This window comes from Alligator mississippiensis, chromosome 5 (genome assembly GCF_030867095.1).
Source record: "Alligator mississippiensis isolate rAllMis1 chromosome 5, rAllMis1, whole genome shotgun sequence".
NCBI lineage: Eukaryota > Metazoa > Chordata > Crocodylia > Alligatoridae > Alligator > Alligator mississippiensis.
The window spans coordinates 180436634-180461297 of NC_081828.1; the positions used below are offsets into that span (position 1 = coordinate 180436634).

Here is a 24664-nt window from a genome sequence, read left to right on the forward strand (position 1 = left end):
GTATCCCAGAATGCTTTGCACCTCCCCTGAAAACCCTCCCTCATAGGGTGGGTGGGCTAGCCTTGGCCCATTCTATCTGCTCCAGCTTAGCAGGAAGGCATGCTCTAGTGCTCCCCAACTTCTGGATTGGGCCCCTGAGGTATGTGGCTGCATTTCTGGAATCAAAAGGGAATATGTGTTCAAGTGTTTATCCATTCAATCTATGCAGCTTAAACTAACTTGCAAAGATTGAACTGATTCAGCCTTGGGCTTTTTGACTGTCTGTACTTAGTCTTTTTCAGGTTCAGTTTTTAAACTGTTGGCTTAGGTATGTACTTTGCTGAATATCTTCTGCCTCCTTTTCCTTTCTCCACCCATTCTTATTTTTCTTGGTTGACAGCAAAGTAGCTATTGATTGAACAGTGTTCAAGAAAAGAAGGTACATAATCGTAGAAATTAGTGACAGGAAAAGGTCATCCTCTGAATTTCACTGCTTTGTCCAGGTGAGTTTTAAATGTCTTAGTTGATGGGACTCCCATTACCCCTTTTATGAGTCTATTCTGAAGTCTAGCAAAATGTACATTAGGAATTTCACCCTGATATTCATCCCATATATTTCCCTCTGTTCAATTTCAGCCCTACATCCTTAGCTTTAGATTACTCTAAGCAATTGTTCTGGCTTTTTACATCTTTCAAATATTTGTGGACAGCTATCATAGCTTCATGAGGGCTTGATCTTGCAGAAGGTGACACACTATTAGCAGCTGCCAAGCATGATAAGTGTTTATCTGGACACAGTCTAGCAAAATGGAGTGAAAATAATACAGCTTGCTGGGCAACTACACTGATCTACAATTTATGGCCACACTGTTAAAGAGACAGGAAAGCTAACTCAAGGAGTTTTTTATTAGTGTATCCTCTGTGCCTGCCTCTAGCCCCCGCACAAGACTTGTTCATTCACATGCTGATCTGATCCTCAAAACACCATTTTCCACAATGAGATGTCTCTTGTAGCTCATTCCAACTGCGTTCACACATTCCAGCTGTAGCTACTAAAATATTGGTAAAAGAAAACAAGTTGAGCCTTAAAAGATTCATAAATAATTAAACTGCCAAGTATATCTGCATATTAAATGCATTTAATTACAGAAGTTTGCTTTAGCATCTCATAGCACAGTTGTCCTTGCTTCTGCCTGGTATTCTCCAGGCTGTCTGTGCTGGGTTTTCCAGAATGCTACTTCTAATCACAATTCTACAATACTGTAACTTTCATGAAAAAATATGGCTGCTATGGATATGACACACATGTCTATATCATTTCTCCACCACATTCAGGACCATGTCAAGGACCCTTTTGAATATGCTTTGTCCACCTACTCACAGACACTAACCCTGGAAATGCACCCATTAAGCCCATCTATGGGCCACCCCACTTCAGCTGCTCTCAAGATCTCTAACTCTGAGATGCTTGAGAGCAGCTGAGGGGGATTGTCCCCAAGTGGCTTTACTACCTCAATTGGTGCATCTGTTGCAAGGAAAGGTTAATATTTCTCAAGGTGTGATAAGAAAGCACAAGAAGGAAAGGGTATTAGCAGACCTGGAGAAGTTTCTCCAAACATTTTTCATTCAGTTCTCAGCATCCATGGAAAACAAAAGCTGTTCCTCTCTGGCTATATTTAATAGCTTTCATGCCTTCACTGACACATGTACAACACACCTACTTCCTCAGTGAGAGATATAATCAACAACCACAACATCATCACACCCAAATAGCACTCCTAAAGCCCAGGTCAGAGACATTGGTGCATAACTCAAAAAAACAAACAAAGATCAACTAATCAGAAAAAATCACAGAAATACACAGCTTTGTAATGTTCCCAAATTAATAAAAAAGGTCTTTTTATCATTCACCTGTTTAATCTTTACAATGCCAGGAATATTAGACATCACAACATTTTCACAATTTGGAAAAATGGATGAAACTACTATATAGATTTTGATGGTGGTAGTAACATATAGCTATACTATTTCCAATTAGCAGTGGTGAAACACTGATATATATTCCATTAGCACAAAGGTAAAGGTGCCTCACCACTAATCATAATAAATTGCAGCATTCAACAGATACATTTTATAGGTCTTCAAATTGCTTTTGCCTTGCCATATGAATATTGCTGAACATAGTTTAATACATTTTACACGATGCAATTTTATCTAGCCCATACAATGTCAGGATAATAATAATGATATTCTAATATTAATGCAAGCACAAAATATACATATTGATGAATAATGGTCATATGTTTTTGGATCTCCTTGCCAAGTCATATTAAAATGACAAATAATTGCCATTGCTTCAGAGAAATGGTACAGGCTCTGTAGTCAAAAAGCACATTAGGGACCAACAGTGTCCATTTGTTATCCTTTGTCAGGAAAACATGGTTCTTAATGAAAGTGAATGAAAGGACACTGATTGAGGACAGTGACACTAAACCTCTTTCTCAACAGGAGCCATGACATGGGTATTAATAAGCAGATTGAAAGTTTAAGACACAGCTTTGGAACTACAGAACCACTGCTAGAATCTGAAATAAAACCCCTCTTGTAATGCAGCAAAATGACAGTATAAATGCACTGTATTAGCCTTTAGGCCATGGGAGGGGAGCGTGGACAGAAAGCAGTCCCCAGCTACTGCAAGTAAATGCCCTTTAAAATCTGAACCTAAACACATTTTTTTTAAAATCTTGTTTCTATTTCCCAGGCTGTCTTGGTAACTGCTCTTTTCTTTTCATTCCACTCCCCAGCTGCCATGAAAAATGCCAACATCAAGCAGGCCTTTTTTCTGGGTATTAGTGGGTGCCTGAAAGAGCAGATGGCCTGATGTGTAATTTGAGTAATTGTAAAACAATACATATTGGGACCAGTTTCTCAGTCATTGCAAATCAATTTGGTTCATCTGAAATCAATGGTGCAATGCTATTTACACCAGTTGAGGATTTCTCTCACTATTTTCAGTAAGAAGGCAGTGCGTGCTGATTACTTGGTGAAGAAATACCTCAGAGTATGAAATACGTTTCTGAACGTATAATGCATTGAAGAGATCATTATAATGTCAATGCCTGGACATTCCAAGCAGAACTACAGACGAGGTAGGACAGACAGCCCCCAATCCTGTAAAGACTTGCACTTGTGCTAAACTCTGTACATGTGTTTAGCTCCAGTGGACACAAGGAAACTACTCACAGGGCATGGAAGGGGATTAAGTCTGTCTCTACAGGGTGGGGCACAACTTACAGTGTCTGCCGAGTTTAGAAGATGGGAACACAGCATACCCACAGATGCATTAAGTGCCCTGACATACTTTATATTCTTTTTACTGTGCTAGTATTCAATGTACAGAGAAATTCATTATAAATTCCATATGTTTGGCCATCAGAAATTTGACATTTGGCTTTCAGATTGTAGGGAAATTGGGAAATTCCTTGTCCTTGGGATAAAGACTCAAGGACTCAAAAGCTGTGTCCAGACAAGTGCAGCCATGCAGTATGTGGTGCCACAGCCGTGTCCCAGCTTCTCCTACTGCACCAGGTATAACTTGCCACATGCCAGAGAGCGCTTGGCACAGGCATTCCCCAGGGACAAGTAGCAGTGACACAAGGTGTCCTGCTGCTAGTTGTCCCTGGGGAAACAAATATCTACTCTCATTTGGATGCTGCTAAAGAATTCAAGCCTCAAAGGCTGGAAATGTGAGGGTGGAGATTTTGGTTCTGCCCTTTGCAGAGATAGAGATCAGGCACAAAATTCACTGTGGGATTTCAGCTTTCCCAGAATTCAGGAATCTTGACTCTTGGGTTTGCTTCATGGCCACCTGTAGGTAAGAAAACATAGGTCCAGAACTAGAAACAAAAAGGTCACATTTTAACTTTTCCACAGAGAATTACACATTTGAAATAATGTTAAACAAGACATCACATTAACACCTGAAATTTCTCTTTGCAAGTTTAATTTGCAATAAGGGACTTGAAATAATGGAAAATCATTGAACAGTCCTTTCGTATATTAGATAAATGTATTTAAATGGCAGTAATATTCACAAAATGAGTTTTGAAGAGTTTGTATATTTGAATACACCTTGTTAATAATGGAATGAAGAAATCTTTCAGTGATCACATCCAACAATGATTAAACTAAGAAGGGTTTAAGCTTAGCTTTGGCAAGCAGCTAGGACCCTATAGAAGAGCTGGTCATAGAAAACAAATCTTGGATCAGATGATCAAGTCATGAGTCATTTAAACTGAAATGTGAGAATATACAAAAATAGATCTGAAATTAAGGTTCTCAATCTGCAAATGGCAATCTGAGAAATTAAAGGTACTAATTAGTGAAGGCAACTGTATTTAAGAGTTCAAGGATTTATAACTGAAGGAAATCTGATACTTCTTGTCATCGAAGTTACAAAAACTAACTGGAACTTGCAATCCAAGCAAATGGAATTTATAGGGAAGAACTCTAAGCCTCAATGAATGGATAACCATTTCTAAAAGAACATTAGAAGTAATCTGTGATGGGAAAAGGGATTTGTCAACAAAGAAGCCTACATCTTGGAGGTCAAAGTGTAGGAATAAACTGAAACTGCCAAAATCACTTGGGCTAGGGACAGACATTACACATAAAACAGTTTAAGTAATCAGAAACTGGTTTAAACCTGTAACAGAACAGATGTTCAGTGCACATAAAAATGGCTGAAACCAGTTTAAGATAAACCTGGTTGAATGTAATATCAGACTTAACTGATTTGGGTCAAACCAATTTATTCAATGTCTATCCCAGAACCCTTGCTGGTTTAAGCTAAACCAGACGCTCCCAGCATCCCAGCATGCTGTCTGGGCTGGGCAGAACTCTTTGCTCTATAGCAGGGCTGGCCCCTCCCCTCTGCTTCTTGGCCAGAGCTGTGGCACAGACTGCAGACACAGCAGGGTCTGGTTGGATTCCCTCTGCCTCACCTCCCATCACTGCTCAAGTAGGGATTCCCCCCTCTCCCATCTCCTACAGAATGGACCCCAGCCCCACAGACCCTAGACATGCAGTATGCTAGCTAGTGCTGAGAGGTGTGTGTGTGTGCGTGTGTGTGTGTCCAATTTCACTGGGACAGGCAGACAGGACAGTGTTCACTTAGGGCTTTTTGGAGCTAATCAACAGGTCAGCTGGTAAGGTCCCTCTTTCCGTTTTTGGAAAAAGCTGTTTAAGAAGAGGGACTGGGGGCTGGAAACACTCCCGTCCCTTGAGCAGTGAGCTGGGAGAAGCTTGGGATGGTGCAGGTTGACCTCCCTACTTAAAGCATCCAATCAGAGTGTCCTTCTGAGGCCTGGCCATGCCCCCTCAGCTCAGCAATGTGGAAGGGAAGGGAGGGCTGCTCCATCACCCCCTGGCTTCTAGCCTCAGCCACTGCAGGCATGTACCTGCATTTTTTCAGTCCAGAGGGGATGTCTGTGTGGTTACAAACCAGTTCAGCCTAGCCAGGTTAGAGTAACCTGCAAAGATTGAATCAATTTAGGCTCAGGCTTTTTGAATGTCTGTCCCTAGTCTTGGTGTTAGACCTGGCAAAAGAAAAGAAATTGTAAAAGGCACTTTTGATGTATAAATACAAAAGAGAATAGGAAAGAACAATTTTGGTTACTATTCACTGAGGATGGGAAGGTAATTTAAGTGTGGCTTAATATGGCATGATGAATATTGTGCCTCAGTTTCCAATAAGAATGATGATATGTTGGCAAAGATGTGTAATGGGGACAAGGATATGAAAATGGAAATTAAAATGACTACATCTGAGAGAGAGACAAAGCTCAAAGATTAATTTCTGGGAAGTGGATAATCTTTATCACAAAATACTGAAAGAACTGTGGTGCTGACATAATCTTCAGATGACACAAATTTAGGCAGTATCAAAAATATCTGTATGATATTGGACTGTCATACAGAAATAATAAGATGACCTTGAGCACCAGAATAATAGAAATAGGATGAAATTTAAATGTAAATGTGAACAATCATGTGCTTAGAGATTAACAACAGATATTTCTGTTGTTAGCTGGGGGCTCATTGTAGATGGGGGAACAGGGAGATGGAGGACTGGGTGTATTAGGCTATCATAGGATAAACATGGGCCCCCAACTGAATGTCATCCTTAAAAAAAGTTAATTTAATTGTAGGATGTGTTAGGTGATGTGTTTCTAGTAGAGCTAGAGAGTTATTAATGTCATTCTATAAGGGATGGCCGAGACCTCATGTAGTACACAGGTTAGAATTCTGGACCTCCACATTTGAGAAAGATGAATTCAAGAAAGAAAGGCTGCAAAGCTGGGCTATGAGGATGATCATGGGAACAGTGTAGTTTATGACAGGAAACTAAAAAAGCTTGGATTTTTTAACCTAGCAAAACAAAGGCTGAGAGGAAATATGACGGTGATCTGTACATCAGGGAAAATAATTATATAATTAGGAAAAAGTTGGCACAAGAACAAATGAGTATAAATTGGCCATGAATAAATTTAGGTTGGAAATTAGAAGGTCTCCAATTATCAGAAGAATGAGGCTCTGAAACAGCCTTTCTGTAGGAGTAGAGGGAGCAAGAAACCCAACTAACTTCAAGATGCAGCTTGATAAATTTATGAAAGGGATTATATGATGTGGTTGCCTATGACAGCAGGGAACTAGCTTTGATGACTTGGGAGATCTATGAATTATAAGTATTTTTTCATCCAGGCAGGGTGTGTGTACATGTTGCCATATGGTGACATTGCTACGGTGCCATGCTTTAGCATTTCCTTTCGGAAGTACTAAAGCATGGCACAGTAACAGCCTGTACTGTACGATGCATGCAGTGCAGTTAGATTGCATTGCTACTTTGCCATAGTGGCACGCTAACATGGGGGAGCGCATTACTATCACATGTAGACTCACGTGATCACATGTAGACTCACGTAATTGCTACATGGCCATAGTATGCCGTGCGGTGATGTAGCATGTCACTATGGCGATGTAGGGCAACGTGTAGATGTGCCTGCATTGTAGAAATCCTGCTCATAAAGACTGCTATAGCACACCCTTTTAAAGCATCTAATCTTTTTACTTGTAAGCAATGAAATTATTTTCATATCTCAGAATGATTTATCAATTTTAGGTCAAACCACTTATCTATACTGTTTCCATTGGTAGCTTTCCCATAACTGATTTCATATAAAGTAATACAGGTACCTGTATCAATTTAGCTAAGTGTCTGGTTATATGAATGCACAAATACCTGTTTTGTACATGCACAGTGTATGTTCATGCACAGATTTTGTGTGCACAATTTTAAATTTGCTTAATTTTGAAAATGTATCTCTTAATATTGCAAATGCCTGCTGCTTCAGGTTATATCCTAACAAAGCTTTTGTTTTGTTTCGCTTTGTGATCTGCAGTAAGCATTGTTCTGGCAATGACAGGAGGGACAAATTGTCCATAGATCTTACATGCTATCCTTGATACTGTATACTTTCAGTACTGTAGTTCTTATGTGCAGTGCTAGAAATAGTTGAATGAAGAGACAGAACGCCAATATCTTAGTGAATAACGGACTTATTTTTTTTGCCTGGAGTCTGATCTTTCTGGAAGTCCCTCTTAGAAGCTTTCATCCTATTGGGACTGGTCTAGATAATGCAGTAATGGTTTTGGATTATACAGTGCTATATTTCTTAATGGAGGAAGTCACTTGTGAGGAAATTTAAGGTATGTAAGTAGAAGGAGAAGGCTATGATTGTGCATAAAACCAAAATATTTTTACTATTCTTTATGGCACTGAAGGAAACAGACTAAAATGATGTCACATTTTGAGTCTCTACATAGGTTTCAACAATTTTTTTTCAATTTTTGAATATTTTCAATAAAAATGGAGATAAAAAAAATTAAAACAAAATCCTACTTTGGGCCCCAAACCATCTCCATGTAAATTGCCACTCACCATACCTTTCAAAGAGTTAATTTTCAAGCCTCATGATGTCAATTTAAATATACACTACATTATTAATTATGTTCTTGCTCACCATTTTAGCTGAAATAGCCCATCTTGCTCTCCCAAGCTGCCTTTTATACCTTCGCAGATGCTAAAACTCTGTTTGCCTCTCCGTACTGCCAAAACTTTCATCGTTTTCCCTGATTTCCACTAAATGTAGCTATGCATTATCTTGACAATAATCTGTGGTGCACAGACCGTTTAGGGATATAATAAAATGAATGGAATGGAATAGAAAAATAAACATCAGAAATACTGGGGTTAGTATTAGTCATTTTCATGCTTACTGAAACAATATCAAATAGAAAATTTCTTTAAACTGCAGTGGTTGCAAGCAGCAGCAGCAGACATTACTGCAACCAGAAGGAATTAGAGGGAAAATGTAGTTTTTTTCCCATTGACAATGAATTTTTTTCCATTCATTTTTTCCACTGAAGTGTTACATTTACTTTGTGCGCAGTGGGTGTGTCTACACACAGCACTTAACTGCACAGTAGTATAGTTTACTGTGTAGTAAGTGCTTATGTCTACACATGCACATGCTTACTACACAGTAAAAATGCTTAATTGTGAGTAAATCTGCTACCTGCAAATGCAGATAGCAAATATATGTGTGATTAGTTACTGCATAGTTATGCATGTGTAGACGTGACCTAGGAACAAGTTTGCTCCCAGCTCAGCCATGCCACTAGGGGGCTAGCCTAGCCCCAGGGCTCCAGGCTGGGAGTCTCTCCTGCCCCAGGGCTGGGCTGCCTCTATGGCAGCCCTAGCCTCAGGCCTTTAAAAGCCTGCAGGCACTCAGAGCCCTGGGGCATACCATCAGGGAGCCTAAGATGATTTCAGGTCCCTGTGTTCCCTTGGTCAGGCTGCAGGCCAGCTGCCCTAGCCTGTCTGCACTCTGGTGCTGCTGCCTGGCACTGTACTGCTACGTGGCTGCCAGGCATGTACCATTCAGGCTTGCAAGCTGCTCCAGGCTGCTGTGAGACATTGCCTCTGCCGCTTGGCTGCCAGTCTCACACCGGGCCCCTGTGCTGGGTGCTGCAGGCAGCACAGGGACAGCTGCACAGAGGCCCAGAGAGCCAGCACGGGATCCACAATGGTGTCCTCCTCATCCACAGCCATGCCCATGCCCGTGTCCACCACCCAGGGCCCCAGCTGGTCCATGGAGAAGACTGGTGACCTTGTGGCACTGTGGGGTGAGGTGGAGGTGCAGCGTGAGTTTGAGCAGGGTGGGCACTCCAACACCTATGTCAATGAAGAGCTATCAGTCTGGATGCAGGAGCACAGGCATGACCAGTTGGCCCAGCAGTGCTGCCTAAAGGTCAAGGCCTTGTGGGCACAGTGAGTTTCCATCACCAACCACAATCCTCATTTGGGAAGTGTCTGTAAGTCCATGACTTTATGTGGCAAATGATGGACATCCTCATGCCCTGGGACCCAGGCCACAGCTGTACTGTCTATAGTAGCATGGACAGCCTGCCCAAGCATGTGCCCCACATCACCAGGGGAGGGCCCCTCGGGCATCCAGCAGCCGGTCCCACTTTGCTCCACAGCTGCAGCCACCACCAACAGCTTTGGGAGCCTGGACCAATGCCTGCTGTGCCAACTCCACAGCCCCAGCCCCTGCCACGAGGCACAGCTGACCACGACACTGCCAGCCAGCAGCAATATCAGCTCCTCTCTGAGGGGACCCCTAGCTGGGTGCCACCTACCATGCCCTGCTGCACTCCCCTGGCCCTGGGTTCTACCCCCACAGCATACAAGGAGGTGGGAGACAGTGCCAAACATTATTGTGCAGCCTGTGCCCCCACAGTTAGGTGGGTACAGGCCTCTCACACACCGAGGAAAGCATTGATGCCAGCAGCACTGTCCTCCTCAGCTGTAGGGGGGGCGGGGGGTGGGCAGGAATGTGGAGCATAGTCACAGGTAGCCCTCCAGGCAGCAGTAGAAGTTGTGGGGAAGCAAAAGTAGTCAAAATAGTCAAAGATATTGTTTGATTGAACCTGTGGTAATTATAGTTAAATGATAGAAAAACAAAACCTAGTCTTTTTGAGCATCTTGACAGTCTCTCTGATATTCCACTGTCAGTCGTTTCTATACCTGAACTAAGTGCTTTAGCTAGAGCAAAAATAGTCTGCGGCATTGTGAACTAGAAAGCAAACACCACTAGGAATGGCTAACAGACAGCAAAACTGCAGAAGAAAGGATAATTTAAACAGTAGAAAAGAGGACTGATAATGTCTGGGGACTGAAGAGAGATTAGCAGGAATCAGGTAGTTTATAATGAGCCATGAAATCAATCGACTCCTTCAGCACTGCTGGAATAGAAATGTTGCTGCCTCTCCTACACAGTTAGTTTTAAACTTTGGGTGAAGCAAGAATCAAAGAAGGTAGAATGCAACTGCACCACTGTACCCTCCACCCTCTCCCTCTCTGAGATACACCTCTGGTACCTGGGGCTCGCGTCCTCATCATCCATCAGTTATGCTTCCCGTGTTGGCAACTTCCATGGAGTTCTACAGCTGAGACGAGCATGTGTATAAACAAAGGCAGCTTTAGCCTCAGATGCAATCTTCATGAAGTTTCTCAGTGAATGGAAATATGAGTCTCCAGAAGAGCAGTGTTCCTGCTATATAACAGAGATAAGAAACACTCATATATAATTAGACATAGGATTTTTTTAAATTGTTGATTAATATTAACATTTATTTCCAAGAGTATTTTCTAGACTTGTTCTAGCAACTTAAATGTTGCATTACCAGAAAAAAGTAATTAAAAATATGCACTCACCTAACTGCTTTTAATCCAAAAAGGCTGTCAAAATCAGGATTTACAACAGATTTAGATTTAATCATAATAGCAGCTCAGACAGCCTAATATTAATTGTTTAAAATTTTATTTTAAACTTCAATCAGTTATCAGAAAGTTCCTGTTCAGCAGAGTTGTTAACTAATCCTGAGATCCTCAAAGGCATTTAGATGCTGAGCTCCCACTGAAATGAGAGGATCTGGGTCTAAGTATCTAGCAACCAAGTAGTCCAATTGACTTCAGCATAATTTTGGCCCCGGGCTGTCTCCCACTGCTTTGATTTCTTCCTCTGCCCAAAATCAAAGAAAACACTTGGACTTAAATGAGACTACTCACATACTTAAAGATAAGCACATGCTTATACACTTTAGTGAATCAAGACCAAAATGTCAAATCCTCCCACACAGCCAGACACCTGCATGATCCAGTTATGTTTCTAGTTTAATTAATAAGTCTTTTCTTATTGACTTCCAAGACCACAAGATGAAACTCATAGACTCTAAGCTGCCTTTAAGCCATTTCTATTTGCTAGCTTTCACTATCTGGAACAACAACAGTAATTTTCTTTGTGAAATTTGGGGTTAAAAAAAAAATCAACTATTACCACTTGCTAAAAATAGAACTCCTCCAAGCTGCAATGTGCGGCATGATCCCATACGTGCAGGTCTCCCTTAAAGCCAGTGGGGATAATGAATATGAGCTTAATGAAGGATCTAGTCCATGATAGATGGAATGGAATAATTAAAGCTGCCTGCACGGTACATCGCTATCAAATGCTAGAAGGCCTGGTCTTGCTGCAGGAAAAATCTGCTCCCAAATATCTGAGGAGTTTGTTAGCAGACATTAAGAATAGATAACAAATATATCATTTGATTTTTGGAGCTATGTTAGTAGATTAGTGGCAGATCACACAGAAATCCACATGATCTAAAAAAATCTGATAGAGCAGCTCTCATGTTTACATGTACTTCTCTCTCTCTAGTTGATAGTTCTCTACAGTGAGAGTATTTAGAAAATGGGACATTATAGTACTATACTGCATGCAATATGTCTTTTTTTTCCTCCTCCTCCTTTTTATTCCCTTCCTATGCCACTCTTTCCCTTCCTTTAATTTAATGGAAACCATGCACAGATGCCAGGCAGACAAATGTACTGGAACCCTGTTAGCATTTAATCTCTTTTTAGATAAATGCAAATATTGCTGTCAATGGTATTGGAGCCTTGTCCAGCAATCACTTGGGGAGCTTGCTCATCCATTTTTCAAGCCATGTCCATTACTATCAGTCACTGAAAATTGTGATCCAGAATATTCGTTCTTGACGAAAACAATAGAATTAAATCACAGGGCTTTAGAAAATTGCTTTCATATTCAAGCAGTGCTACACATATACAGACACCTTGTTGATGATTTTACTGCCCTGAAGAAAATGTATTGCTGCTGCCAGAAACCTGTCTTTTGGCACTTTGTCACTTACAAGTGATGATAAAATTGCAACAAAGAGACTTCTTTTTAATCTTACGGGTCATCGTTTGTACTCTGGACAGTCCTCCCTTTTGTCCTCTCATTTAGTTTAGATATGGTGGAAAATTCCTTTTAGTTGTCTCTTAACTTATTTTAAACAATACTAAACTCAAAAGTCACCCATTCTAGTTAACATGTTCTCAATTTCTTCAATATAGCAACTTTAAAAAATGTTTTTAAGTGCTTTGGATACATTTTAAATAATTTGTATACAACTGATTGTGACAAAGGAAGCTAAGTGAGCTGGATTCTAACCTGCCGTTTCAATGGAGAGCACTCCGGGGCTAGGAACAGAAATCACACACACATCGATATAAGTGATCAGAAACCAGTTCAAATCAGTAAAACAGCAGAGCTAAGTACAGACGGCAAGAAGCCCGAGGCAGAATCGATTCAATCTAGGCAGGGTAAGGCGCCCCCTGTCCAGGTGCTTGCCCACCTTGGGGGAGCCTCCCCCTCAGGAGGTTTCCCCCAGCCTGGGGTCCCCAGCCCAGGCAGCCCTGGGGAGCTGAGGGGAATTCACCCCCTCTCCCTTCCCAGCTGCTGCTTCCTACAGCTGCTGCCACAGGATAGAGGGAGGAATAGTCCTTTTGGCCAGGTGCCTGTCCATGCAGAGATATTCTTTTGCTCCCCTGGCACTAGTTTTGCCTCAGACTCACAGTAGCTGAGGCAAAACAGGCTTGGAGGAGCAGGAGAATTTCCCTCTGCTCTCCAAGGCTGCCTGAGTCTTGCAGGGGCTAAGGCAAACAGCTCTGGGGTTGGGGAGAGGAAGAATTCCCCTCAGTTTCCTGGGGCTCTTCAGGGTTGGGGGACCCTGGGCTGAGGGGGAAGCCCCTCACCCAAGGCAGGGGCTCCCTGATATCTCCATGCTAGGCTGCATTAGCAGGCATCCAGCCCAGAGGACTCCTTTTCCCTTCCTTCTGTGGCAGACACTGAAACAAAACAGTAGCTAGGAAGGGAAGGGGGACGGGGGGGGGGGCTGCTGAGGGTTGAAAACCCCCACCACAGGGGCTATCCCTCCCCACATGTGCTGTGTAGACCCTGGCTAAGGGGATGTGGAGGTCTGTCCCCCCCATCCCTATGGGTTGATGGACACAAGCAGGAATCAGGCTAAGGAGCAGAGGCACTCCCTGCTCCCTCCTCCATAGAGGTACTCCCTGCTCCACTGGAGCAGACAACATAGCCCAGGGCTGCAAAGAACCCTGGGATGCTGGGGGACTGTGAGTTAACTTGAACCAGGAAGGGGTCTGGGACAGAAGTTCCATAAACTGGTTTGACCTAAATCAGTCAAGTCTGATACTACATCCAACCAGGTTTATCTCAAACCATTTTGGCCAGTTTGAAAGCAGTTTATGTGCATTGAACTTCTGTTCTGTTACAGGTTTAAACCAGTTTCTGATCACGTAAATTGGTTGGATGCAGTATCAAGCTTAACTGATCTATGTTAAATCCATTTATTGAGCTTCTGTTCCAGATCCCCTCCAGATTCAAGTTGACTTGTAGTCCTCTAGCATCCCAGGGTGCTTTACACCTTCTCTGCAAATCCTTTGTCACCGAGTGGGTGGGGTAGCCCTGGCCAAAGCTGTCTGCTCCAACCAAGCAGGGAGGTGTGCTCTAGTACCCCCTGGCTCCTGGCTTGGGCCTCTGTATGGTATGTGGTATACCTGGTATGTGGTATACCAGGTATGTGGCTGAATTTCTGGAATCAAAAGTGAATGCCTGTTCACTTGCTTTTTGGTTCAAACTATGCAGCTTATACTAACCTACGAAGATTGAATCAATTCAGCCTCAGGCTTTTTGACTGTCTGTACTTAGCCTAGGGAACTCTGTGTGGGCAGGCTTTACTGTAAAGAAGAAAGCACCCTCTCTCCTTCCCAGGAGCTGACCTAAAAGAAGGAGGTCCTAGAGATGGGGGTTGCTATGGATCACAGGAGAAACCAGGGACTGAGAAGAGCCATGGTTTCAAAGCTAGAGGCTTGTCACTCATGAAGCCATGCTAGGGCTGGCTGCAGGGGCTCCTCTCAGGAGAGGGAGACCAAATAAGGCTGCTGGTTTGGGAAGTCCTGAGGAAAAGCTTTCCCCTGTCTGAAAGGGCAGGTTGATCCTTTTTCACAATGCTGATATAGAAGGTGTTCTTTTCATAGATAGATTCACTGAATGAGTGAACCTTAGTCCCTTCAGTGTGATGAGGGCCCTAGCATTACTGTGTTTCTGACTATTATTACATCCGTTTATTTCTGCTAAATACTCACACATTTTTTTTATTCTCTGCTATTCAGTCCTGCCATTCAGAGTTGCCAGAAGAAATATGTTAGAAAGAGAGAGACATTTTTTACATAAATTCTCCATTCCCCTGAATACTGAGTATTTTAAAGAGGGACTTTCATACTGAAGCACAGTATGGAAGGAAAAGAACATTTGTAGAAGCAGCAATTTCCTTGGCCATATTCATTTTGCTGTAATTTTTTACTTTTGATAAGAGCCTTTTCTCTTTCAGGCCAGCTTTCCCTTCAGCTTTGTCCCTCTGTGAAATCACAAGTCCTGTGTTTGTGACATAACAAAAAGTCTGTTGCTATGGAAATACGATGTAGCAAATTTAGTTTGATGAAGTACCCATCTCCTCCATTGTGGGGTGTGGATAAAAGCAAAGAAATGGGGCTTAAAAAAATTCTAGAAAGAGTTGAAAGGGGCAGGGTCTGTATTTCATCATGCTCTCTCTTCCAAGGGACTGTTTGGAGTTCCTTTGGATCCATTTCGATGTTTGCAGATGTGCGTGGTAGGTATGCAAAACTTCAGAGAACAGAGGCCCTCCTCCAGTGCCTGACCTTTATGGCATGAAGACTGAACATAATATTTTAAGGAAGTCAAGAAGCCATGATCAGTATTTTGGGTCATATTTTCTGCTCTATTTTATTCTTTTTGAGTTTTTCAGGGAGTGCAAAGAGAGCAGAAACCACGCACAAGTCTTTTGCTGGAGGTTTCTTCATCTCCCCTGGAGAGGTTGCCGATAGACCTATGAAGCCAGCTCTTATGTTTTCCTCCTTAAACAAGGGGCCACAGAAAGCATGCCCAGACTACCCTGGTGGCATGCCCAGGTGGTAGCACTGTGAACTCCATCTAATGAAAGTTAGAGCAGCACTCATGAAAACAGAACTGAGAGTAACGGTATAGAGCAGATATAATCTCAGAGTAAAAGCCTTACAAGAATTTCATATTTAGTAAAATAAATGCAAACCTTAAAAGCCTAGAAAATTCACCGCTGTTCTCAAGAGGAACACAAGCACCTGAAAATAGAGAAATGTATGTTTAGGACCTGAACAGATTAAACATTTATGCCAATAGAATCATCCCTCACAGTGATGTAAAAACAAAGACGACAGACATCAAACCCCTATGCTGAGTCAACTTCACCCATACATTGTAGAACTGCTCATGAATGAGTCAAGAGTAATACTGCACCTGTGTAGGTTATACCACTGTAACTGGTGATGTCTGTTTACAGCTTATTCAAGGGTAGCTGTTTAAGGCAAACAGAATAATACTTGCTCTCCTGCCAGCTAGTGGCAAGGTGCTATAACAAATAACTAGGGATAGCTGCATAGCTGTCTACTGCAGATTCCAGTATGAGATGCACTGGTATAAATGTGTCATCTGTCCAGGCTGCTAGGTACCCAAACAGTTAAAAGCCAAAGTCTGTCAGCTCTTGAGGGCAGCAAGACCCATCACTCCACCTGAACCATTAGAAAGGATTTGCAACTTCAGTCTAACTTCTACTAAATGCCATAGAAAGGCTCAAGTGACATTACTGGAAATTCAGTTGGACCACCTGTAAATAGAACATTATTGGGCCACAGTCTTCTGTCAGCGGCATGGTATAAATTAATAGCAGCTTTGCCAGGCTCCTACAGCCAGTGTAGTTACAACAGTACAAACTTTTAAAAGTGAAAGCAGAATAAAGGCCCAAGAGTTTTCCTTTTCTCATGAGTGTCTTTCAATCTTGCTGAAATGGAGGACACTGAAGCAATGCTATCTCATGATCGTAATTTATTGCTTGAAAACCTTTGTAATAAAAAGCTTGATTTAAACGTATTCAGAAACAGAGATACAAAGCTCAGTGAAAGGATCGTTCTTGTTTTGTCTCTAATTAATTTATTTTTTGTAAAATTACTAATTGCTCCCACCAATGCTTACATTGGCATGACACATTTACATTTCATACTAGAAGTTTATAAAATAAACACATCTAGAAGCTCTCTCCTTGTTTTCAGTTTCTATTATAGTAACTTTTGTGACTTGGTAGCTTCAAAAATAAGTGATCCAGGAGAAAAACAGATTTCTGAGACAAACTGAAAAGGAACTGATGAGATTTACTGATGCTGGAGTGTACAATGAAAATGACACAGCAGAGTAGGGGAGAAAATGGCATTTTCCAGGAATTACTAAACCTGACAACACTGGATTCAGGACAAAACCCCCCCCAAACATTTCCTCAAAAGAGCTCTAAGTACTGTTGTCCAAAAGACTTTCCCAGTGTAAGGATGTATCTTACAAAAGGTATAAAAAGGTGATGACATGTTACGCTTAAAAGAAGTAATTTCTCTTGAACTGTTTCATTACTTGAGTCAACTTTTCCTGACTTTCAGCTGACTACGTAAGATTTTAGAAGGAGAATAAAAGTGTAGCTACCTCCATGCGGAAAAACAAAACAAAACAACAAAACCAAACCAACCAAAATAAACCCTAAAACAAAACCCCAGAGGCAAGACCAAGAGGACTTCAGTATTGCCCCTACTCAGACACGCATACCTCTATGGAGAGTCATCGACGTCCATATGCCTAGACACAGGCACATAACAAAACATTTCAGATCAGCTTTGGATGCGAGCATTGTTGGCCAGCTGAAGTTGGCTTTTCTTCCAGAGTCTTAACATATTTTCTTGTATGTAACACACAGCTTTTCCTTCCAAAATTGGGGTGAGTGTATTAAGCAGGGAACAAGGTTCCTTGGTTGAATCTGATATCTTTTATTAGACCAACCCAAATAGTTGGAAAATAGTTATTAAGTTATTAAGCAAGCTTTAAGGTTCAAAAACCCTTTGTCAGGCTAAGGAAGTTTCAGCAGTTGGTGTGTGCTCTTCCTGGATGGAATGAAAAGTAAAGAAGCCAGGGGCTGGGCTGGTATGCATACAAGACAGGCAGTCAGTGAAAATGTAGATTGAGGAGTCAATGGGTGAGAGACAGGCTGGGGAGGTGGGGGGTGGGAAGAGAGAGAAGGGGGATGAATAGTGGAGAGATACTTGGGGAGTCAGATGTCAGGTAGGTTATAATGTGTCATAAATCCAATGTCTATATTTAGTCCATGATTTTTAGTATCCAGGAGGTTGATGAAATGGAGTTCATAGGCTCGTCTCTGGGAAGTGTTTTGTAAATTCCCTTTGAGGATTAGGACTGAGAGATTGGAGAGAGAGTGGTTTTCTTGTGAGAAATGTGCCCCCACAGGTAATTGGGTATTTCTGTCTTTGATAGATTTCCGGTTTGTGCTCATTCTGGTGCGCAGTTGTTGTTTGGTCTCTCCTACGTATTGTCCATCAGGGCATTTGGTGCATTGGATGAGATATATCACATTTCTGGAGGCGCAGCTGTAAGATCCAGGAATGCTGATGGCTCTGTTGTGGGGCGTAGTAATAGTGGAGGTGGTGGAGATGTGTTGGCAGGTTTTGCATTTCTTGTCATGGCACGGTCTGGATCCTTTTGGTGTGTTCTGGGCCTGAGGAAGTTTGCTTCTGGTGATGAGGTTAGCGAGGTTCGGTGCTTGTTTGAAGGCTAGGAGGGTTAGCTCTGGGAAGATCTTTTTAAGAATAGGGTCTCTTTCTAGTAGGGGTTGCAATTGTTTGAGGATTTTCCGTACAGGTTCAAGGCAGGGGTGATACGTCATAACCAGCGGTGTGCAATTTGTGGGGGGTTTTCTTCTGTACTGCAGCAGTTCTTCACGTGGTATCTGGGTGGCTCTTTCAAACGTGTGATCTACCTCTCTGGATGAGTGTCCTTGTGGGTGAAAGCCTTTTCAAGATAAGTGAGGTGGCAATCCCAGGTGTTCTCTTCAGTGCAAATGCAGTGGTATTTGAGGGCTTGGCTGTATATCACAGCTTTTTTGGTGTGTTTCGGGTGATTGCTGGTTCTGTGCAGATATGTATGTTGGTCTGTGGGTTTCTTGTATAACGTGGTCTGTATTTTATCATTCTAAATACTGATCATAGTGTCTAAAAAGGAGATGTTGGTGCTGGAGTATTTTAGAGAAAGTTGGATGGAGGGATGGTGATTGTTGAATTTCTGATGGAACTCAATCAGAGATTGCAGGTTTTCAGTCCAAATGATGAAGATGTCATTGATGTATCTTAAGTATAGCAAGGGTTTGATGGTGCAGTTCTTGAGGAAGTCTTTTTCCAGGTGGCTCATAAAAAGGTTGGCATACTGTGGGGCCATTTTAGTGCCCATAGCTGTTCCCATCATCTGGAGGAAGTGTTGATTATTAAAAGTGAAATTGTTGTGTGTGAGGATGAAGTGTATAAGGTCAGTAATATCTTTGGGTCTATATTCTGGGTTGTAATCTTGTTCCTGTAGATATGTAAGGCAGGCTTGGATGCCATCCTGGTGTGGGATGTTGGTATATAGGCTGGTAACGTCCATGGTGGCTAGGAGTGTGTTGCTGGGATGGTGGTCTATGTTTTTAAGTTTCCGTAGAAAGTCTGTAGTGTCTTGTATAAAACTTGCTCTGTGGGTGACAAGCGGTTTTAGGATTGATTCAACGAAACCTGATATTTCCTCAGTTAGGGTCCCATGGTTGGATATGATAGGTCTGCCAGGGTTCCCTTGTTTGTGGATTTTAGGGAGCATGTAAAAAGTCCCCGGGTTAGGTAGTGGGGGCATCAAGGTCTGTAGTTTTTCTGGTAGTCTTGATGGAAATGATTTGATGGTATTGTTGAGTTTTTTGGTGAAAAGGGGAGTAGGATCTTCTTGTAGTTCTTTGTAGTAGGCGGTGTCAGAGAGCTGTCTCTTGGCTTCCTTTATGTAGTCTTCACGGTTTAGGATGACTATGGCTCCTCCTTTATCTGCTGGTTTTATTACTATTTGGTGGTTAGATCTTAGAGATTCTATGGCCTTTTTCTCTGGCAGAGAGAGGTTGTTGTGGTGGCGCGTGTTGCTGATTATTTCATTGTTCATTCTTTCCCTGAAGCAGTCAATGTAGCAGTCAAGGTTAGGGTTTCATCCACTGCAAGGTGTCCAATCTGATGTTTTTTGGGGCTTTTTGGCATTGATCCTTCCCTGAATGTTGTCAGAGGATGAGTTGTTGTTGGGAGTGGGTTCAGTTTGGTTGTGAAAATATTCTTTGAGGCGCAGGCATCGGAAGAATTCTTCTAGTTCTCCACATTGAAGTATTTTATTAGGGTATTTTTCTGGACAGAAATTTAGGCCTTTAGAAAGGACAGATTTTTCAGATTTGGTAAGCGTGTGTGTGGAGAGATTGATAATATTTGTGGGAGATAGATCACACATTTAAAAGAGCCACCTGGATACCACGTGAAGAACTGCTGCGGTACAGAAGAAAACCCCCCACAAATCGCACACCGCTGGTTATGACGTATCACCCCTCCCTTGAACCTGTACGGAAAATCCTCAAACAATTGCAAATCATACTAGAAAGAGACCCTATTCTTAAAAAGATCTTCCCAGAGCTAACCCTCCTAGCCTTCAAACAAGCACCGAACCTCGCTAACCTCATCACCAGAAGCAAACTTCCTCAGGCCCAGAACACACCAAAAGGGTCCAGACCGTGCCATGACAAGAAATGCAAAACCTGCCAACACATCTCCACCACCTCCACTATTACTACACCCCACAACAGAGCCATCAGCATCCCAGGATCTTACAGCTGCGCCTCCAGAAATGTGATATATCTCATCCAATGCACCAAATGCCCTGATGGACAATACGTAGGAGAGACCAAACAACAACTGCGCACCAGAATGAGCACACACCGGAAATCTATCAAAGACAGAAATACCCAATTACCTGTGGGGGCACATTTCTCACAAGAAAACCACTCTCTCTCCAATCTCTCAGTCCTGATCCTCAAAGGGAACTTGCAAAACACTTCCCAGAGACGAACCTATGAACTCCACTTCATCAACCTCCAGGATACTAAAAATCATGGACTAAATATAGACATTGGATTTATGACACATTATAACCTGCCTGATGTCTGACTCCTCAGGTATCTCTCCACTTTCATCCCCCTTCTCTCTCTTCCCCCTTTCCCCAGCCTGTCTCTCACCCATTGACTCCTCAATCTACATTTTCACTGACTGCCTGTCTTGTATGCATACCAGCCCAGCTGCTGGCTTTTTTACTTTTCATTCCATCCAGGAAGAGCACACACCAACTGCTGAAACTTCCTTAGCCAGACGAAGGGTTTTTGAACCCAAAAGCTTGCTTAATAACTATTTTCCAACTATTTGGGTTGGTCTAATAAAAGATATCAGATTCACCCGAGAACCTTGTCTGCCTATGTCCTTATACCAACACGGCTACAACCTATACCCCTTAAGCAGGGAAGCTGTTTTCTTCACTGGAAAAGCAGCAGACCTGGAGACACTTCACATGCAATGCACCTGCCAGCATGGCTGCTGCTTGCCTGGCTGAGCAAGCTGAAGGACCAGAGTCCTGTTAACACTTTCATAGCCATAGCTACTGTTGAGCACTGTAGTTTGTGCCTGAAGAAGAAAGTGAGCTGCTGGTAGTTTCTTGATGAGGCTTGCGATGTGGAAACAATGTATTTGCAGGATCACATAGGAAAAACTATGTATGCTAAGGAGCTAAAGTTTATCACTGCCATTTTGAGGATCTGGGGTCTAACCTTGTACAACAGGCCCCCTGACAGACTTTCACTTGAAAGGACAATGGGATCTGATCCCCAATTCCAACAAAGGTGCCTCCTGCCATGCCACATGTGCATGGCAGGAGTCATGATTGTGGGATCATGAATTCCTTGAGTCTCAGGGCAGTCCCTGCCGGCCAATGATCAGCAGATTGGGATGGCCCCAGCATTTGAGCCTGAAAAACAAGGTATGCCAGGGGGCATCAAGTAAATCCTTCTGGGAACACAGAATGTCCAGGAAGTGTAGCAACCCAGGAGACAATCTGGGTGAGATAGTAGGCAGCAGGAACTTCTTCCCTGATGGTCCACCCAGGCTGTTTCCTGGGATGCTATGTTTCCTAGACACTGTGTTTCAAAGAAGACTTATTTTAATGTTACACAATTAGCTATGATTCTGGAAACAACTTTTTTTCTGCATTCTGCTTTCTAAAAATAAGGTCCATGTTTTATTTGGGGGTGTGTTAATATGGTATTATATTGAAAGGTGGCAAATGTACCATTACGATAGATTTTCCCACAACTTACAGGAGCTGTGCTGATATATATTGACTAAAAGTTTATGTTAGGGCATGCACAGATGTAAAAAGTTCTATTGCTGAAAGAGGGAGGATTTATCATAGCTTAACTTAAAGGCTAGGGACATTCAAAAAGCCTGAGCCTGAATTGATTCGATCTTTGCAGGTTAGTCTAACCTAGCTAGGCTGAACCAGTTTGTAACCATACAGACATCCCCTCTGGATGGAAGGAAATGCACATACCTGCAGTGGCTCAGACTAGAAACCAGGGGGCACTAAAGCAGTGCTGAGCTAAGGGGGCAGTATGGCTAGGCTCTGGCAGGATGATCTGATTAGGGAGGGGTTCCCCCCCTCCCCTCACTGCTCCTGACCAGTAAGGAAGCCAACAGGGAGTTGATAAAAGAGCATTTAGTTACACAACAGGGAGCTGTACATGGAGTTGATAGCATTTATCAGTCCATCAAAACAAAAGCCTCTCTCATTATCAGGGATCCTGCTTTTCTCTGATTAAAAAAAAAATTCCCAATTTCCCAATTTTTGGAGTAAAAAAGATAACCCTAAATCCACATTTTCCTGTAATTTAAATGAAACACCACTAATATCTCTATATCATGATGTGCTAATGATATAGAGAAATAACACCACTAATATCTCTATATCATGATGTTTTGATCATAGAAAAATGTGGATTTTGTGTTACCTCTTTAAATCTGAATATTGGAGATTTTTTTATTAGAGAAAACCAGGATCCCTGCTGACTAACTCCAGCTCTTCTTAAACTACTTTTTCCAATGAAGGAAGGGAGGGACATTACCAGCTACCTGTTGATTAGCTCCAAAAAGCCCTAAGTAGACACTGTCCTGTCTGCCCTTGTCCTGTCTCCCACAGCACAGACCATAGCCAGCCTGTGGTATGCTAGCTAATGTAAGGCAGAAGGAATGGAGGAATCCCTGGTTGAGCAGGGAGTCATGGTGGGGGAGGGGGAAGCAGGAGGAAACAAAGCAGATGCTACTGTACCTGCAGTCTCTGCTGGAGCTCTAGCCAGGGAGCAGAGGGGCAGGGGCCAGCCCTGCAAAGTATCTGGGATGCTGGGGAATTCTGGTTTGAGTTAAACCAGGAAGGGGCCTGGGACAGACATTGCATAAACCAGTTTGACCTAAATCAGTTAAGTCTGATAGTACATTCAACCAGGTTTATCTCAAACTGGTTTCAACCATTTTCAAACAGGTTTGTGTGCACTGAACTTGTGTACACACTCAAGATCAGTAACTTTCCCCATGCCCACTTTCAAGCAGTGTAGTAGTTCACCTGTCCCAAAAGACAGAAATAACTAATTGCCCAATTCTAAACCTATTAATTTGCCTCTGTTAGGGCCAAATGCAAAATAAATGTTGTTTTCTCAGAGCACTGAGATGCCAGCCTGAAGCCTTGTCATCATGCACATAGGGGAGAAGATCAAGTCTTTACAAGGCAGCTGAATGGGTAGAAGTATGAGCAGGTCAGAAACATAGTTTGCGAGTATAGTCACAGAACACTTCCTGCTCTCCCCAAAACCACCTAGGGAAACAGTGAAGTGCACATGTCCATATCCATTACTCACTAGGGGCTTTATGCGTGTGGAGGCCATAGTCCTTAACTCAGTTCTAGGGCTGTGTGTGTTATATACTACAGATGGAGTGACTGATCACCAGTCCTGGTTTTCTCTGATAAAAAAATCCCAAATTCTCCTATTTAAAATCCCAAATTACACATTTTTATGTGATTAAAATGAAACACAATTTTATATATAGGTATTAGTTGTACACAATGTTTTATTGATATACTTAAAATTTTTAAGCTATTTGGAAGCCTACCACTCAATCACTAGTGCCTCAATCACTATAATAAAATAAATTCTAAATATCTATATGTTTTGGTGTTTGATTTTGTTTTTTTTATCATGGAAAAATCAGAGGTCCTTCTGCCCCCTTCACTCACCAGGATGCAGGTCCAACTGCGGCTGTCCTCCTTGCTGCTTTGTGGTGCTGGGTAGCCCTGATATGCTGGTGCCCTGCCAATGCTGTTGACCCTCACTCCCAAACCACAGCCCCCCACCTCTCCCCAGACCTACTGGTTCACTTCACTCCTGGACCTGCCTTGGCACCACTGGTGCCCCTCACTCTGGACCCACAGGTCCTCCACCCTCCCCAGCCCTGCTGGTTCCCCTCACTCCAACCTGAAGTCCCCTGACCCTGCTGGTGCCCTTCACTCCCATCCCACAGTCTCCAATCCCCCCCCAGCCCTGTTGGTGCCCCTCACTACTGACCTGCTGCCTCCCGCCCCCAGCCTCCCTAGTGTGTGAGGTAGGGGTGTCTGTGTGGGGCAGAAAGGGGTGGGCAAAAGTGATGGCAGAGGGTCATGGGGGGGTTATGTGCCCCCACCCTCCAATTTATGCACCCACAGTGCGGCATGGGGCTGCAGCCTGGCCAGATCAGCACTGGACAGGAGCCGCCACTGTGGCCCAGTGGGCAAGACACAGCATGAGATGGAGCATTGCACTGCTGCTGCTGGGCAGGCAGGGGGGCACCTTACCTTGGCAGCCATGATGTCGTGGTATTCCTGGTGACAGTCACAGGGGCAGCAGAACCAAGTCTCCCCACCCCGCTGTACCCTCTAGTGCCAGGTCCCACCTGCTAGGCCACAGAGATGGCTCCTGCCCAGTGCCAGTCCAACTAGGAAGCAGTCCCATGCCCCAACACCCTACCATGGGCACAGAAATGTGGGGGAGGGGGGCACATGCCTTGCTGTGGCCCCCAGGCACGTTGCCTATGTCCCTCTGCCCACCACACATTGTCTATGCCCCCTTCAGACTTACT

At 43.0% G+C, this 24664-nt stretch overlaps 1 long non-coding RNA gene across 1 annotated transcript in view; it reads right to left on the minus strand.

Annotated features, from left to right (window-relative positions):
* Positions 1 to 1853: 1853 nt before the first annotated feature.
* The window catches only part of LOC132250938 (uncharacterized), a 56122-nt gene continuing 33311 nt past the window's right edge, over positions 1854 to 24664 (minus strand). The window contains exons 2-4 of the long non-coding RNA XR_009462665.1: positions 15595 to 15643; positions 10483 to 10658; positions 1854 to 3847 (exon numbers count right to left, since the gene is read on the minus strand). This is a non-coding gene — a long non-coding RNA (uncharacterized LOC132250938). The remainder of the gene's footprint in view (positions 3848 to 10482; positions 10659 to 15594; positions 15644 to 24664) is intronic.